This window comes from Amphiura filiformis, chromosome 2 (genome assembly GCF_039555335.1).
Source record: "Amphiura filiformis chromosome 2, Afil_fr2py, whole genome shotgun sequence".
Lineage (NCBI taxonomy): Eukaryota > Metazoa > Echinodermata > Ophiuroidea > Amphilepidida > Amphiuridae > Amphiura > Amphiura filiformis.
In genome coordinates this window covers 49,528,019-49,540,360 of record NC_092629.1, presented here as the reverse complement: position 1 = coordinate 49,540,360, position 12,342 = coordinate 49,528,019, and the positions used below count along the sequence as shown (strand labels likewise).

At 37.1% G+C, this 12,342-nt stretch overlaps 1 long non-coding RNA gene across 1 annotated transcript; it reads left to right on the top strand.

The window, feature by feature from the left end:
• Positions 1-5,502: 5,502 nt before the first annotated feature.
• Positions 5,503-11,004, top strand: LOC140136175 (uncharacterized). Its single transcript, XR_011856622.1, has 3 exons — positions 5,503-5,854; positions 7,028-7,154; positions 10,760-11,004. It is a non-coding gene; the product is annotated as an uncharacterized lncRNA (long non-coding RNA).
• The last annotated feature ends 1,338 nt before the right edge of the window (positions 11,005-12,342 follow it).

Below are 12,342 nucleotides of genomic sequence, written 5' to 3'. Positions count from 1 at the left end.
GGGTTTAGCCACGAAACCCTAGATTCGCTACCGAAACTTGGGTTTAGCGGTACAAGTGTATCTTTTATTGAGCCAAACCGTGGTTTTGCTACCCATTCCTTGGTTTGGGGGAGCAAAACCCAAGAATTGGTCGCTATACCTGGGTTTCAACAGCCCATTCTTGGGTTTTGCTGGCTATTCCTAGGAATGGGCTTCAAAACTCTAGATTTGCACCCCAATTTGAGTTTTACCGAGCTAAACCTAAGATTCGGGTGCTATACCCTGGTTTTGCGGGCTATTCCTAGGAATGGCTTCAAAACCTTAGAATAGCTACCCGGATTTGAGTTTTGTCTGGCTAAACCCACGATTCGGCGGCTATACCATAGTATTGCTGCCCATTCTTAGGAATGGACAGCAAAACCCTAGAATAGCTACCCGATTTGAGTTTTGGTGAGCTATTCCTTAGTTTGGGGAGCAAAACCTAAGAATGGGCTGGCGAAACCCGGGTATAGCGACCGATTCTTGGGTTTTGCTCGAAATGATACACTTATGCTTCCATATACGTATGTTATTAAGCACTATTTTATCAGTCTAAATCCGTTGAGGTTCGCCAGTGAACCTCATTGTAAGTACTGTTTTTTGAATGTTTTGTATGAATAACGCACGGTATGTTTATGATATATACCTAAAATTTCCCCTCATTGTGTATCACGGTTAGCGTGGTGTAATGGTGAACGTTGTCGCCTGCGGTGCATAGGGTCCCGAGATCGAGTCCCGCTCACTCCCGGCTATAATTTTTTTTTCTTCACATTCATTTTGAATCCCAAAATATTTATTTTTATGTGAAAATTTATACATTCACTGAGAAATATATTTTGTGCATTTTTTTTTCTGTAACGGGGCCAATACTACGGAAGCACTGAAGGGACATGTCATGTTGTCATGATGTCAAGTTGTCACGATAAATGACGACATAATTGACGACATAATTGCGAGTTGTCACGATAAATGATGACATAATTGACGACATAATTGCGAGTTGTCACGATAATTGACATGATAATTTCGAGTTGTCAAGTTGTCACGATAAATGACGACATAATTGACGACATAATTGCGAGTTGTCACGATATATGATGACATAATTGACGACATAATTGCGAGTTGTCACGATAATTGACATGATAATTTCGAGTTGTCGAGTTGTCATGATAAATGACGACATAATTGACGACATAATTGCGAGTTGTCATGATAAATGATGACATAATTGACGACATAATTGCGAGTTGTCACGATAATTGACATGATAATTTCGAGTTGTCGAGTTGTCATGATAAATGACGACATAATTGACGACATAATTGCGAGTTGTCATGATAAATGATGACATAATTGACAACATAATTGCGAGTTGTCACGATAATTGACATGATAATTTCGAGTTGTCAAGTTGTCACGATAAATGACGACATAATTGACGACATAATTGCGAGTTGTCACGATATATGATGACATAATTGACGACATAATTGCGAGTTGTCACGATAATTGACATGATAATTTCGAGTTGTCGAGTTGTCATGATAAATGACGACATAATTGACGACATAATTGCGAGTTGTCATGATAAATGATGACATAATTGACGACATAATTGCGAGTTGTCACGATAATTGACATGATAATTTCGAGTTGTCGAGTTGTCATGATAAATGACGACATAATTGACGACATAATTGCGAGTTGTCATGATAAATGATGACATAATTGACAACATAATTGCGAGTTGTCACGATAATTGACATGATAATTTCGAGTTGTCAAGTTGTCACGATAAATGACGACATAATTGACGACATAATTGCGAGTTGTCATGATAAATGATGACATAATTGACGACATAATTGCGAGTTGTCACGATAATTGACATGATAATTTCGAGTTGTCATGTTGTCACGATAAATGACGACATAATTGACGACATAATTGCGAGTTGTCATGATAAATGATGACATAATTGACGACATAATTGCGAGTTGTCACGATAATTGACATGATAATTTCGAGTTGTCAAGTTGTCACGATAAATGACGACATAATTGACGACATAATTGCGAGTTGTCACGATATATGATGACATAATTGACGACATAATTGCGAGTTGTCACGATAATTGACATGATAATTTCGAATTGTCGAGTTGTCATGATAAATGACGACATAATTGACGACATAATTGCGAGTTGTCATGATAAATGATGACATAATTGACAACATAATTGCGAGTTGTCACGATAATTGACATGATAATTTCGAGTTGTCATGTTGTCACGATAAATGGCGACATAATTGACGACATAATTGCGAGTTGTCATGATAAATGATGACATAATTGACGACATAATTGCGAGTTGTCACGATAATTGACATGATAATTTCGAGTTGTCAAGTTGTCACGATAAATGACGACATAATTGACGACATAATTGCGAGTTGTCACGATATATGATGACATAATTGACGACATAATTGCGAGTTGTCACGATAATTGACATGATAATTTCGAGTTGTCGAGTTGTCATGATAAATGACGACATAATTGACGACATAATTGCGAGTTGTCATGATAAATGATGACATAATTGACAACATAATTGCGAGTTGTCACGATAATTGACATGATAATTTCGAGTTGTCAAGTTGTCACGATAAATGACGACATAATTGACGACATAATTGCGAGTTGTCACAATAATTGACATGATAATTTCGAGTTGTCAAGTTGTCACGATAAATGACGACATAATTGACGACATAATTGCGAGTTGTCATGATAAATGATGACATAATTGACGACATAATTGTGAGTTGTCACGATAATTGACATGATAATTTCGAGTTGTCAAGTTGTCACGATAAATGACGACATAATTGACGACATAATTGCGAGTTGTCACGATAATTGACATGATAATTTCGAGTTGTCAAGTTGTCACGATAAATGACGACATAATTGACGACATAATTGCGAGTTGTCATGATAAATGATGACATAATTGACGACATAATTGCGAGTTGTCACGATAATTGACATGATAATTTCGAGTTGTCATGTTGTCACGATAAATGACGACATAATTGACGACATAATTGCGAGTTGTCATGATAATTGACATGATAATTTCGAGTTGTCAAGTTGTCACGATAAATGACGACATAATTGACGACATAATTGCGAGTTGTCATGATAAATGACGACATAATTGACGACATAATTGCGAGTTGTCATGATAATTGACATGATAATTTCGAGTTGTCAAGTTGTCACGATAAATGACGACATAATTGACGACATAATTGCGAGTTGTCATGATAATTGACGACATAATTGACAACATAATTGCGAGTTGTCACGATAATTGACATGATAATTTCGAGTTGTCGAGTTGTCACGATACTTGACGATATAATTGCGAGTTGTATGACGAGTTGTCATGATAATTGACGACATAAAGTCATGATAATTTCGTGTTGTCACGATAATTGACATGATAATTTCGAGTTGTCGAGTTGTCACGATACTTGACGATATAATTGCGAGTTGTCACGATAAATGATGACATAATTGCGAGTTGTCACGATAATTGACGTGATAATTTCGAGTTGTCGAGTTGTCACGATAAATGACGACATAATTGACGACATAATTGCGAGTTGTCACGATAAATGATGACATAATTGACGACATAATTGCGAGTTGTCACGATAATTGACATGATAATTTCGAGTTGTCGAGTTGTCACGATAAATGACGACATAATTGACGACATAATTGCGAGTTGTCACGATAATTGACATGATAATTTCGAGTTGTCGAGTTGTCACGATAAATGACGACATAATTGACGACATAATTGCGAGTTGTCACGATAAATGATGACATAATTGACGACATAATTGCGAGTTGTCACGATAATTGACATGATAATTTCGAGTTGTCGAGTTGTCACGATAAATGACGACATAATTGACGACATAATTGCGAGTTGTCACGATAATTGACATGATAATTTCGAGTTGTCGAGTTGTCACGATAAATGACGACATAATTGACGACATAATTGCGAGTTGTCACGATAAATGATGACATAATTGATGACATAATTGCGAGTTGTCACGATAATTGACATGATAATTTCGAGTTGTCGAGTTGTCACGATAAATGACGACATAATTGACGACATAATTGCGAGTTGTCACGATAAATGACGACATAATTGACGACATAATTGCGAGTTGTCACGATAAATGATGACATAATTGACGACATAATTGCGAGTTGTCACGATAATTGACATGATAATTTCGAGTTGTCGAGTTGTCACGATAAATGACGACATAATTGACGACATAATTGCGAGTTGTCACGATAAATGATGACATAATTGATGACATAATTGCGAGTTGTCACGATAATTGACATGATAATTTCGAGTTGTCGAGTTGTCACGATAAATGACGACATAATTGACGACATAATTGCGAGTTGTCACGATAAATGACGACATAATTGACGACATAATTGCGAGTTGTCACGATAAATGATGACATAATTGACGACATAATTGCGAGTTGTCACGATAATTGACATGATAATTTCGAGTTGTCGAGTTGTCACGATACTTGATGATATAATTGCGAGTTGTATGACGAGTTGTCATGATAATTGACGACATAAAGTCATGATAATTTTGTGTTGTCACGATAATTGACATGATAATTTCGAGTTGTCGAGTTGTCACGATACTTGACGATATAATTGCGAGTTGTATGACGAGTTGTCATGATAATTGACGACATAAAGTCATGATAATTTCGTGTTGTCACGATAATTGACATGATAATTTCGAGTTGTCGAGTTGTCACGATACTTGACGATATAATTGCGAGTTGTATGACGAGTTGTCATGATAATTGACGACATAAAGTCATGATAATTTCGTGTTGTCACGATAATTGACATGATAATTTCGAGTTGTCGAGTTGTCACGATACTTGACGATATAATTGCGAGTTGTATGACGAGTTGTCATGATAATTGACGACATAAAGTCATGATAATTTCGTGTTGTCACGATAATTGACATGATAATTTCGAGTTGTCGAGTTGTCACGATACTTGACGATATAATTGCGAGTTGTATGACGAGTTGTCATGATAATTGACGACATAAAGTCATGATAATTTCGTGTTGTCACGATAATTGACATGATAATTTCGAGTTGTCGAGTTGTCACGATACTTGACGATATAATTGCGAGTTGTATGACGTGTTGTCATGATAATTGTCATGATAATTGCGAGTTGTATGACGTGTTGTCATGATACTTGACGACATAAAGTCATGATAATTGACGACATACGCATGATTTATACTACATCGCGAGCGATTTGTTTGACCAATGAGGTGGCGCGTTCTTCCCAACGCAAAAACCCGCTCTATCCCATTGCACGACAGATTTCACCTCTGACCTCGATCAGCTGTGTTTGCGACAGTCATGACAGTAGTGTCCAGTTGCGAAAATCGAATTATTTGCCTCATTTTAACGGCGTGCTTGGATTAGTTTGCAATAGTAATATAAGTATTCAATTCACTTAATATTTAGAGAAGCAAATGACATGATGGATTGAGGACAATTATGTCCACGGACATCGAATACACCACGAAAACATGACGAGATTTGTCCCATTCACCCGTGCATCACACATGACTGTGCATTGATCATTGCAATACCGTGCAGTGTTTTCCGTGTGTACACCGTCCTCCAGGCTGAGTTGGGTGTGTTGTCTGTACGTACACGACTCTGCAAGGTGAGTTTCTTTTTATAACCACTATTTTTTTTATGCAAAAGTAAAACTAAACGACACAACATTAATTTTAACTGGCAGTGAGGATTTGTTATTCTGTCGATCGGACATCCGGGCATGAACCGGCTGACAATTTATTTTAGCACTGGACTGAAACAACATTCATACGTACTCGCTATAAACAGCATGCGTGATTGGTCGATAGGCGGGCATAAACAACGTTTATGCCCGGCGTTCGTCAACCAAGCCGCGCGAGTTGCGCGCGAGAACTGATGGACGCTCGCGCGTAGGAAATTACGCGTCTATGTTCGCGAGCTATTTACGCATAAGCGCGAGTGATGTACGCTGATGTTATCGCAAGCAGCGTCCAAGCACGATGGACTAAGCAAGAAAACGTTTTCTTACAATTAGCGTTGGAGAAACTGTTAAAAATGATAAGGAACTGGTAGTTTTAGTTTAAAATGATGGTATTTTTAGTTTTGGAGGAAATAACAGCAAGCAGAATGTTGCGTATGTATGAACGGGGTTCATTCATATATTTTCATGACTAAACGTTGTTTATGCCACTGAACTCGAGTGTATCATCAAGCTATCACACTATTGTGCCAGGTTCGACTCTCGATCTGCAAATACAAATATGCGATAAGTTGTTTTCACTCCAATGCATGTGATAAATGGATGTGACCCGAGAGAATAGTATAGGAAAACATGATTTGTGACATGATCTGGTCCATGTGGACCAAAGGCGTGTAAATTTGAAACTGAGATAGGTAAAAATATGGAGTAAAAAATAAGAAAATACATAAGAAAATAGACATCAAAAACTTTAGAACCAAGCATGCTAGACCTTTGTTTATTTCAGTAATGATAGCCTATTGTATGTATAATGTAATGATTACAGTAACTTAATTTGCAAAAATGCCTCCTTTGGCCCCGATGGACCAGATTGTGTCACATTTTCACTTCATCTTCAGTCTCAATCCCAACCCACAGCAAGTGAGCATTAAACATAAAGTTTTGATTTTTGCTGAGTAGGCCTATGTACTATGTTTACAAAGTACATGTACATTGAAATCGTGTAAAAACAGAATTTTGAAAAATATTCAGGGCTTTCTCCTTAGCAAATGTTACAATATATGGCTTTAATTACAATGTCATATTGTTTTGTCTTTCCAGAAACTGGCACAGGATCTAGCAGGAAAAGGTCCATTCTGCAAGGCATATCTTCCAAAAATCTAGACTAACATGCGCTGAAGCAAAGCACCTGCAACCGAACAGCACGGCTTTCCTTAGTGAGGAGGATGTAAGTAATTTCATTTACAAAGTTGTAGCCAAATGGGTGCAGCACACCACACAAAATGCCAATACCTTATTCAGCCTGATCATGACCGAAAATAGTGTAAAATAACAAATTTTTGCGTACTACGTCCCAATAAAGCCTTTTTTAGAAGCTCAAAGACTTAGACTTGTACCCGTGTCCAGCTCGTCCGAGTCCGAGCCGAGCCGAGTCCGAGCAAAGTCCGAGTCAAACAAAAATATGACCCTAGTCCGGACTCGGTCAGAGTCCATGCCTGGGGTGGGGCACTGAACTTTATATCTAACATGTATGTTTCTATCAGTGAAGTAGGGGCCTAAAAAGTGGGGGTTGGGGCAGTGTTCTTAGTCGGTTAATTAACCTCAAGCTTACCGGTTAATTAACCGGTTAATTAACCACAGCATCATATTTAACCGGTGGTAAAATAGGTTAATTATGAATCTTGAATTATTCTGACGTTTTTTAAGTTTTAACACTTTAATATCACTTCAGTGTTCACTGGAAATATTAAAATAGTATTCTTCTTCTTGCTCTCTAGTCTAGAGTGTCATGCCACATCATAGACCATATGTGCAGACTATATCATGGTCTATATGTAAAAATCTGTGGAGGGGGGTTCTTTGAAAAAATTTGTAATGGGATGTGCCCGCAGACTTTTGGATGCTGACTTCCTCTATACATGTACCTACTTCTAATCAGAATTTGTTTTACAATGTATATCATACGAAAGCTAACACTTTTACTCCCTATACACTTTTCCCCATTACAGTAGGTCAACAGATTTATAATGCAATTCAATGTTATACATTGTAGCAGGTGAATGTGGTAATTACTGGTAATATGTTGAAAACTACCTATCCTTGAAGTCAAAACCTCATGTGTTCCTTATAATATTTTTCAATTTTTATGCCATTTTAAATGAAGAGCACACTATATTGTCCATACATGTACATTTTTGTATATAGGCCTACTAGCCTCATTTTAATGAGTAATTGCCAATTCTCTTTAAATTTCAAATCTTGTGCAAAAAGTTACTATTTTTGTCTGTTTTGTCATCATACGGTTGTAAATTCAATGATATGACATTGCTAAAGAGTGCCTACAAATTGATATGACCAAAAATGTGCAAATGTTGGCGCTTTTCCCCAAAATTGCTGAAAAGGTACCCCAAAACCGTGGCACATCCCTGTATACCTTCAACCAGGCAGAATGCCCACCACCTGTTGTACAAGTACCCAAAAATCCACAGCAGAGTGAGCAGATTATACCATTTTTGCCCAGGATTGCTTCAATCAATAACTAAAAAGACAAAGTTGATAAAATTCTAATTGTATAGTCACAGACTTGCGGTATCATTGTGCATCTGTGTCAATGAGTGTAAAATGTTTTAAACAGGTTGAATTGACATTATAACTTAAGTTTATATATGAAAATAATTTTTTAATTTTAACATTTTAAAATGGAATGTTTTAAAGCTAAAGGTGGACAAGAAAACTTCATCTGCTCATGTTAAATGCTTGCAGCAGTGTTCTTCAGTATGATGGCATATTGAATTCGAGCTCGGATTTATATATCTTCCAGCCATAATTAACCAATCTTACCGGTTAATTAACGTTAATTAACCGCCGTTTATAATTAACCGGTTAATTAAGAACACTGGGTTGGGGTCATTTACATTTTAAATGATGGGGTCACAGGTATTAAAAGTTCTCTAGAAACTACATGTATCAGAGAGCAGTAAATGTGGAGATGTTGGCATGTGTGTGTCACATTAGTGACATGTAACTCACAGATGTACACAGGCCACAGGGAATAGGGAAGGGGCACCAGGCTGTGTGCAGCATTTAAATGTACATGGAGAGCAATGTATTCAATGGGGGTGAGATAAATTATAGAAAAATATTATAATGATAACAATATAAATAATAAAATAATAAAATAAATGATAATAATAATCATAATAATAGAAATTCACCCTTCAGAAATATCAAGAAGAAAATTAATGTGTTGAAATGTTTTCCCAGTTTGCCATTTTGATACCAGTATGCAAACAGCTTTACTTTTTACCACATTCATTAAAGCAGGCCTGGAATAACTACACATGTATACAAATCAGTTAGGGTGGGGTCCATATCCCCCACTTTTAGTCTGACTTCAGTCAGGCAGTGGGGGATTATGCTGTTACCAAACAAAAGTTCAAGTATGTGGTATGCTTTGTACCTGTGATATTAATTTCAAATATCTTTTAAAACTGAACAAATGTGCAGTGAATAGTGAACACATACAAACTACACATACATGTATTCTCTCGGTCAGGGTTGTTCCATTTAGTGCACTTACCCATTTCTCACATCTGGCAAAGGGGACACCCTTACGACATCCCTACTGGATTGTACAGGGCCTTTGATTTCCAGTCAATTTTCTCCGCATAGAACACATCAATTGCATTAATTTTCCTTTTGTAATTTATTGGGAGCGTATTCCCCGATAATAAATCAAACTTTTAAATTATTTCACAAAGAGGTATATTTATCATATGACATGTTTTGTGATTTCCCCATTGAGTACAACGATAAGTGTCCCCTGTGTCTGAGGGCGCAAGATGGAACAGCCAAATCTATCATGAGCGACCAACAGTATGTAAAATACCTATGTAATAACCATACCCATACATGTACATGCATGTAAGGAGCACAAAGTTACTATACACTAGGATGAGCTGCCATGCATACTGCATGGTCCAGTGTGCACTTTTTCTCTTTTTCACTGAGTTTCATGAATTAGAAAGTTCCATGAAAGAAGTTTTAGATATTTTTATACAGTATTTATTAAAAAATTATGCATAATTATTATCAATGCTAACAAGTATGACTATGCTAATTCACAGATATTAACTTAATTAATATGGTGGATATGTAGGATACATGACAGATGACTTATTTGACAGCCCCCAATTTTAGGAAAAAGGGCAAATAAAGTGAAGTCAACAAATTTTAAATCAAATTTTAGATCTATTTTGACATTTTTAGGTATAATCAGTTCACATTTAACATGGATTTAATTGCATGGACTCGGACCGGACTCGGCTTTGAGTCTTTTTATGTCCGAGTCCGAGCCGAGTCCGACAAAAAGTGGACTCGAGTCCGGACTCGAACGATACATCCCTGAAAGACATACAATCTCTATGTATTGTATGATGCAACTGTAAGTTTTTTCGTGTGCCCCAAGTTTTATTTTGCCCTCCTTACTAAGAAAGATGGATACGCCCATGAAACTATGCACGACAAGTAGACTTAGTAAATTACAGATTAGTGCTTTAAATGTGTCCCCGCTCTCACAGTTCGTAAACATTTTTTTTTTTAATTTCAAAATGATTGCAAGTGACTACTTTATGACCTTTGACCTCACACCTATTGAAATAGCAAATCATGACTCTGCTACAATAATTTATCATTTTGGAAGAAAAATCTAAAAATTTAAAAAGATTGTACATTAAGGCTTTAAGGCAAACAAACAGCCTAGATACCATAATCCTGATAATAATGTGTAATAATTAATCATTGGCTATTATTTTATTTTATTTCAATTTCCAGGTGCAGCAGTACTACTGAGGATACTGGTTTTATGGCGCAATTCTTGAAAGACAAAGAGGATCATGGTTTGGAAGTCAACAGCTGGCATCTGTTATCTGGCGCATCACTCGCTAGCCCTACAATATCCGAGAACCGCTAAAACCCACTAACCGCTCCACCCGAAAGGGGGAATTAGCAGTCTGGGTTTAGCAGTTCTCTGGATATAGCCAGGTTTTCCGATATAGCATGGTTTTGGACCACCACAGTCAAAAAGGCCCTATACTAGTAGGGCTATCACTGCATGCATTGAAAACTTTCCTAAACTAACACATGCATGGTGTACTAGTAAATGTTTGCTCCAATTATCAAAACAATAAGGACCTCAACAAGTGACACTGACATGTGATGTAATCGTAATGCATAGTTCCTTACAGGCTGTAAAAAGTAGCATGGAATTATTGGACATGTTCTAGGCACTTTTCTTTGGTTTGCCTCAAATTCAGCAGTGATATCAATGGTTTTTCATGGCTGCGCCACACGAACCACCTTTTTTGCTACACAATTAACTATACGCACACAATTCAATACTGCGCCCAACAAAATATGCACCTACGTCACTACTGAACTTGAGGGGAACCAATGTATAGCCAAGGTTCCCTAGTCCAAAAATACGGATCGCTAGTCCGAAAAAATAGGAAATGGTTCACAAGTCCAAAAATAAATAAGGTTTACAAGACCTTAGCAATGGAAAATCTGCAGCCATTAGGACTAGCGACCCTTTTTATCTTGGACTATAGTGACATTTATGACTAGCGCATGTTAGGATTAGCGGATGCAGGATGTAGAATAATTGTAGACCAAATTGTTCAGTAGCTGATCCATAGTGTCAGGGGCACAACAAGGGGGGGGGGGGTGTACCTCAGGCCCGTAGCCAGCATTGTCAGTCCGGGGGGCAAACGTCAGTATCGTCCCTATCTATTTTTCCCCTCCCCTTCCTCTCCCTCTCCTTCTTTCTTTCTTTTCTCCCAGGCTTCTTCTCGTCCCCATTTTTCCACTTCTCCATCCCTCCCGCTGGCTACGCTACTGGTTTACCTTCATCCCTGTAAGTATGATGAGTATCCACTAAGCAAGGGTTTAGAACCAAAAGGCCCTAACTGCAATAGCTGTCCCATAGACATCTTGATAATTTATGCATTATGTAGTGTACACATCTCATGAAAAAAAAAAAAAAATGTCACCTGGCAGCTATTGCAGATAAGGCCTGTTAATGTCTGTTATTTATTAGATAAATAAATAAAAGGTCCTATATACATGTAAACCCTTGACATGAAATTAAAATCAAAGGTAGTACATGTAAACAGGGTTCGCAGGTTTTTGCCACAGGTGGAAAAACCACGGTTTTAACTGCCAGCAGTTAAAACCGCTTATAAAAACAGTTTTTGGTGGCAAAAACTAAAAAAGTGATTTATAGTTCAGTTTTTTTCATCTCAAAACAAATTATTAAGTTACAAAAATAATTTTCTGAGTGTAACAAGGCTAGATTTTGTAATTATAAGTAACATATAAAGAAATTAAAGGTATGCATTTTCATTGCTCAAGTGCAT